The 6,539-nt window shown below is 39.8% G+C and overlaps 1 protein-coding gene across 1 annotated transcript in view; it reads left to right on the top strand.

The window, feature by feature from the left end:
- Window positions 1-1,472: 1,472 nt before the first annotated feature.
- The window catches only part of LOC107573496 (gastrula zinc finger protein XlCGF57.1-like), a 15,070-nt gene continuing 10,003 nt past the window's right edge, over window positions 1,473-6,539 (top strand). Inside the window, exon 1 of the mRNA XM_016259928.1 lies at window positions 1,473-1,481. The gene's annotated coding sequence lies outside the window, so the exon portion shown is untranslated. The remainder of the gene's footprint in view (window positions 1,482-6,539) is intronic.

The raw sequence follows: 6,539 nt of genomic DNA, 5'->3' as shown, positions 1-6,539 counted from the left end.
CGATGATCCAGTTCAAGCGTACTAATAAACACAAATTACTCTAGACAAACGTTTGTGTCTTTTTTTTATTGCTGAAGTGTGTTGAAATGAATGCATTCTACTGTACGGACGTAAATGTACTTTCCCTTCATTCATTTCACTTTTGGTGTGAAAAGGCTTTTATATTTGCCAAAAATATAACTTTTTTTTTTATTTTAAAAACAAACAAGCAAGCCCTGTCCAGATTTAAAAAGTAACGTAACGCATTACTTTCCATAAAAAGTAACTAAGTAACGAAATGAGTTACTTTTTTATGGAGTAATACAGTGTTGGGGAAAGATACTTTTAAAAGTAATGCATTGCAATATTGCGTGTGTATGTATGAATGTATGTGTGTGTGTATATATATATATATATACACACATCTTGCTAAGTGTACTGCGTTAGGCTAACCGAGACTTGTCATTTGCACATATATTGTTGCTCTTTTGTTAGTTTTGACTGCTTTTATTGTCCTCATTTGTAAGTCTCTTTGGATAAAAGCATCTGCTAAATGACTAAAAGTAAAAGGATTCACAGACGGTAAGCACAGGTCTCATGTGAACATGCCTGACTTTTAGTTTCAGAGGGAGCTGTTGTTAATGCTGTCTGAGTAGAAATGAACTGGTACACTGTAGTCTTCCAGCCCGCTTTACAGAGGAATGAGAGTATCACTGTTTTCTGACACAACAGTTATTTCAAAATCTGCTTCAAGCATCTCAACAATCTGAAATCATATTAAACCAGTTCGTCTTTTAGGGTTGAGGTTAGTCTTATGGTTAGATATAACCTACTGTTACACTGAATGACATTTTATTGTCTTCTGTAAATTACCGTAAAAATGTATGAAACTCATTATTATTATTATTATTTGATCAGAACAAATTAATTTATCAGGAAGCATTATAATGTAAAGAAAAACTTATTATTATACTTAATATTTTGATGCATCAAAACATCATAAAATTAACACCTGTTCTCCTTTTTTTTCTGCACCGGATAATCAATAGTTTATTGAATATTATTAAATAATAATAAAACATACGTATGAAAGAATTTATTGAAATGGTTTCTGGTTTCTTAACAATGGCATGACTGTTTTGTCTGTATTACTCTTTCACTTATAGTTCTTTTTAGCACTTCACTGGATAACGTGTATGTTTAAATACCTCTGACATATGTTTATTTATATGTGCTTGCAAATTTATATGGACGTGAATTTCTAGGCAGCATACGGGACTTTTATTTTGCTGTTGGGAAGTGACGTCACAAGTCTGCGCCACGCTGCTGCCTCTGTGATCCGGCTGAGGACAGGTTTGTGGTGGTTAAGCATCTGGCTTGACAGCGTTATGTGTGAACGTGACACATTATTATAAAGATGGCGTTTATTAAAGAGGAGAGTGAAGACGTGAAGATTGATGAAGCATTCAGAGTCAAACATGAAGATACTGAGGAACAAACCGGTTGGTTTTCATTGATCTCATGTCTCCAAGTGTCTTGTTTTTCCATTAGTGCCAGCAGCAGCTCGCCTCCATCTACTTTCATTAGTGTGAAACTGCAGCTTGTGAGCGTAGAGTAAACAGACCCTTAAAGGGACAGTTCACCCAAAAATGAAAATGTGATGTTTATCTGCTTACCCCCGGGGCATCCAAGATGTAGGGAACTTTGTTTCTTCAGTAGAACACATATTGATGATTTTTAACTTTAACCGTTGCAGTCTGTCAGTCGTATAATGCATGGCAATGATAACAAAATCTATGAGAGTAAAAAAAACATGCACAGACAAATCCAAATTAATCCCTGCGGCTCGTGACGACACATTGATGTCCTAAGACACGAAACGATCGGTTTGTGCCAGAAACCGAACAGTATTTATATCATTTTTTACCTCTAATACACCACTATGTCCAACTGTCTTTGGGCGCGCACGGCTTCCGGTGCGTGAGGTGTGTACGCGCTCTGTTTAAGCAACATACATTAAGTATTGTGGTATTTTAAAAATTCATATCATTACAAAAATAAACAGGTATTCGGTATGAACCGGTATACCGCCCAGCACTACAAGAAACCCTTTGAAATTACAGAAAACACTGTTGAAAGTGATACAAATGATTTTATATGTTGTCTGTGTTATAATAACCCCCCCCCCCCAAAGAAGAGGCGCTTTTTTTTTTAATATAAACTGAAGTTTGAAAGTGTATAGCTCAGGCCCTGAGAGCTCCAGCTCCCTGCAAACAATTTTGACAAATTTGTCTCGATCATAATCTATGCAAAAGTTATTCTATTCCAATTGCAGGGAGGAATAATGCCCTTTTTTTTATACAATTTCTGCCTACCCAAATTTGAAGTCTCCCCATACCCACATACAGTGGAATAAATGTCTTCAAATCTTCATATCATTTTATAGAAAAACAAACAAAAATATTTCTGGTCACATACCTTCGTGTTTACATAAAAAAGGAGGAAATAAACAACAACAAAAAAATTTTAAAAGTAGTCCAGACTTCTGGAGTATAGACATGTCAATTAGCTTGAGTGTCCCTCGGTGTGCCAGCGCTGAAAGCAGTTCCGGGATGACACAAAGCACAGTGCAACATTGCACAGTACACAGGAGTCTTCACTTTCTTATCTTCAGTTTGGCACAAAACACAGATTCTCCTGGCAGCTGTGGCATCACTGCCAAAATACTCAGGCAGGCACATTTGGGCTGGTGCATGTGACGAGGATGCAGCTGATGTGGTTTGCTCTGTGGTTCCACTGATGAGTTCTGAAAGTAGTTGTTCTCTGAAGATTTTTTGGGTCAGAGGGGTCTTGTTCTGGAGGTTTGACAGCTTGCTGTGAAGAATATAGCTGTTCATAACGGCAATGTCAATGAAATGAAAGAAGAATGTTTTATACCATTTCTTGGTTTTGTGGAGCACATTGTAATAACCAATGAGTGCAACCGAGAGGTCAGCACCGCCCATGTACTTGTTGTACTCCATAACTGCTACTGGAACAGGAACCTGGTCCCTTCTCCAACCACCCTCTGCAGTCTTTACCCGACGGTTCACAGTGTCACCATTGTATGATTTGTGAATTGTGGAACACATGGTGACCTCCCTGGTGTCCATCCATTTTACAAAAAGGAGCTTCCCATGTCTGATCCAACGAATTTCCCCACTTTTGGCCTTTCTGCTGAGGTCATTGACTTTAGTTTTTGGAAAGCCATGCCTGTTTGGGCGTATGGTGCCACATGCCTGGGTGTTTCAGCAGCAAATCAGAGAAGAGGGTCAGGCTGGTATAAAAGTTATCCATAAAAATGTGATAGCCCTGTCCAAGAAGACTCAAATCCAAAAGTCACATTACAGATTCATAGCTCAAGCCTTTCCCTGTTTCTGTAGAGGACTTTCTTTCGTAAGCATAAAAGTTCCAAGTATATCCGCAAATTGAATCTGCAAGGACAAACCATTTGTAACCCCATTTGGTTGGCTTGTCCTTCGTATACTGTTTCAGTCCAATCCTGGCTTTTGAAGAAACCATACGCTCGTCCACGGCTATCTGTTACGGGGCTGACGAGACGAGAGGCGTGCGGATCCATGTGCAAGCTTTTATTCACAAGAGACGTGGTCAAAAAACAGCAGGGTTGAACAACAGCAAACGGGTATGGCACAGGCAAGACAAAGAATATTTCTTGGGCTAGCGTGGGTCTACGATCGGCGAACAGTATCCAGAGGGCTTGACAAGAGGGATAATCCAATAAACACAGGCAACACGGAAAGACTAGACTAAGACTAAAACTTAAAATGGGAAAAGGAATGGCTCCGTAATGTAGCTATCGCTAGAGGAGAGATAAACGCTAAACAAAACTAGAGACCGAACAGAAATATGGAATGGCAAGGACAAACCATTTGTAACCCCATTTGGTTGGCTTGTCCTTCGTATACTGTTTCAGTCCAATCCTGGCTTTTGAAGAAACCATACGCTCGTCCACGGCTATCTGTTACGGGGCTGACGAGACGAGAGGCGTGCGGATCCATGTGCAAGCTTTTATTCACAAGAGACGTGGTCAAAAAACACAGGTAGGGTCGAACAACAGCAAACAGGTATGGCACAGGCAAGACAAAGAATATTTCTTGGGCTAGCGTGGGTCTACGATCGGCGAACAGTATCCAGAGGGCTTGACAAGAGGGATAATCCAATAAACACAGGCAACACGGAAAGACTAGACTAAGACTAAAACTTAAAATGGGAAAAGGAATGGCTCCGTAATGTAGCTATCGCTAGAGGAGAGATAAACGCTAAACAAAACTAGAGACTAAACAGAAACATGGAATGGCTCGGTAAAGCAGCTAACACTTGGGGAGTGCTAAACGCAGAACAATACTCGGCGATCGGAGCAGGAACTGAGTTGGTGTTATGTAGTGTGTGAGATTGGTCTCAGGTGAGCGTGTGATTAGTGAAATGGTGCATGGGAAATGTAGTCCATAGTGATGTGTGACAGTCTATGTGGAGTGAGTGTCAATATGGTGAGAGCGTGACCTCTGGTGGTGAAGTCCACGGACCGGATTCGTGACACTAGCTGCTTTCGTGGGTGAAAATATGTCTTGCAAGCGGAAACAATGTCAGTATAGAGGGGTTTTATTTTATACGGTCTATCATAGTCCGGGGTTCCCCTTTTTTCTTGCATTCTCTTCATCATCTTTTATGTTTGAAAGATGAAGATTCCAAGAAATAGACTGGAAACGCGATCTGGACATTGCAAACTGGGAATGGAAAACTATAAATATCCTTCCTTGCCCAGTAGTCCCCAATAGTCTTTGCGTTCACCAATCCAATATATAGAAAACAATTCCAAAATATACCAAAAAGTCTTTCACAGCAAGCAGTATCCAAATACATTTCTTACCAGCCTCGACCCTTTTTGCAGCAAATTCGTTTGTATGCTTTATAATTGTCCCTATAACAGAGGATGTGAAAACGAGCTGAAAAAGCTCAAGTGGCGAGTATGTGGCCGTTGTGACCAGCTGAGGCCCTGGTGTACACTTTGGAAAGAAGTTGATGACAGCTGGGTCCTTGTCTGCATCTGATATATCATGCCAACTTTCATCAGAAGAAGCAGCCTGCTGAGCACTCCTCCTCCGTACTGAAGATCCAGCTCGGCCTCTGCGCTGCCCAGAAGAAGTGGGGGTTGTGGGAGTTGTTGTGGGTGAGGTGCTGGGCCCAGGTGAGCTTGAGGGTGCTGAAGGGCTTGTGTGTCTTGGCCTCTTTGGAGGAACCCACTCATCGTCAGATGAACTATAAACAGAGTTTATGCAAATGTTTGCATTTGTAAATAATAAACATCTGAATACTCGTTTCCTGTTATTTCAGTTGTGGCAAACACAAACAGCTAAAATAGCCAGTGCGCAATGGAGAACAAAAAGCAATCGTCTAGCAAGAGCGATCATGATAATAAGTTATGATACAAATGATAAATTTCAAAAACCTTAGCATTGGGTAAGTGTATAAACATGTACTTATCCAGATCAGGATCCTCTCCTTCAACGAAGGCTGCCTCGCGCACCGAATCGAAGCTCGCGTCGCTCTCCGAATCCGTGTCACTGAGTCGATCTAACTCTTCCAAAACAGCATCTGCACCGAGAAAAACCTTCTTTTGAGGCTCTTTTCCCTTTTTAGAAGCCATTTCGGAGTTCCAAGCGAGTCCGTACGCGCTGCTGTATGGTGCGTCTTGGTTGTGTTTTGCGCACGTCACCTTGGCTTTGTTTTGCACACGTCTCCTCTCGTTCACACTGCAATATCTCAGCCACTGATTGGCCGATCTAAGCTCGCGACATATCTGCGGAAATTGAAATTTAACACACCTGCTCGCCATTCACACCTGAGACCTTGTAACACTAATGAGTCACATTAGGGCTGAACGATTTTGGAAAATAATCTAATTGCGATTTTTTTTTTTTTACCAATATTGCGATTGCGATTTAACATGCAATTATTATTTTTTTTAAACTCTTTATGTTCTTTTTTACTCAACAAAGACAAGCTATAAATCATTGTATAGTATGACCAACACACTATTAGATAGATTAAACATAAATGTTCTTTTCTGTAGGCCAGGCCTATATGTTACGATGAAATTAGGTGATGCATGAATTGATATGAATGACATTTTTATTTTTTACTACAATCACACTATATTGACTGATTTGTTGAACTTCCAACCTTGTAAGCATGTAATAATTATGACAACATAAAGCACTGACAAATAAGCCTGGTGTAAACATTAATATGAAAGTCAGTAACAAATCACACAAACTAAAGTAGATTGCAGAAATATAAAAACAAATCTGTTGCTTTACCACACTACTTTAGGTCATTCACAGTCACTGTAATAAACATATGTAAACATGTGCACTGCACTTTTTAAAGACTGTCTGTTAACTTTAGACCAGTGCAGACTACCAAATAATTTCACTAAACATTATGAAAAATTTATGTTTTTTTAATTAAAAAAACCTACAGGGAAAAAAACACTTGCATCA

The sequence above is a fragment of the Sinocyclocheilus grahami genome, unplaced genomic scaffold (genome assembly GCF_001515645.1).
Source record: "Sinocyclocheilus grahami isolate Dianchi unplaced genomic scaffold, SAMN03320097.WGS_v1.1 scaffold1961.1, whole genome shotgun sequence".
Lineage (NCBI taxonomy): Eukaryota > Metazoa > Chordata > Actinopteri > Cypriniformes > Cyprinidae > Sinocyclocheilus > Sinocyclocheilus grahami.
The sequence above is the reverse complement of the archived record's forward strand: the minus strand, read 5'-3'. Positions and strand labels throughout refer to the sequence as shown.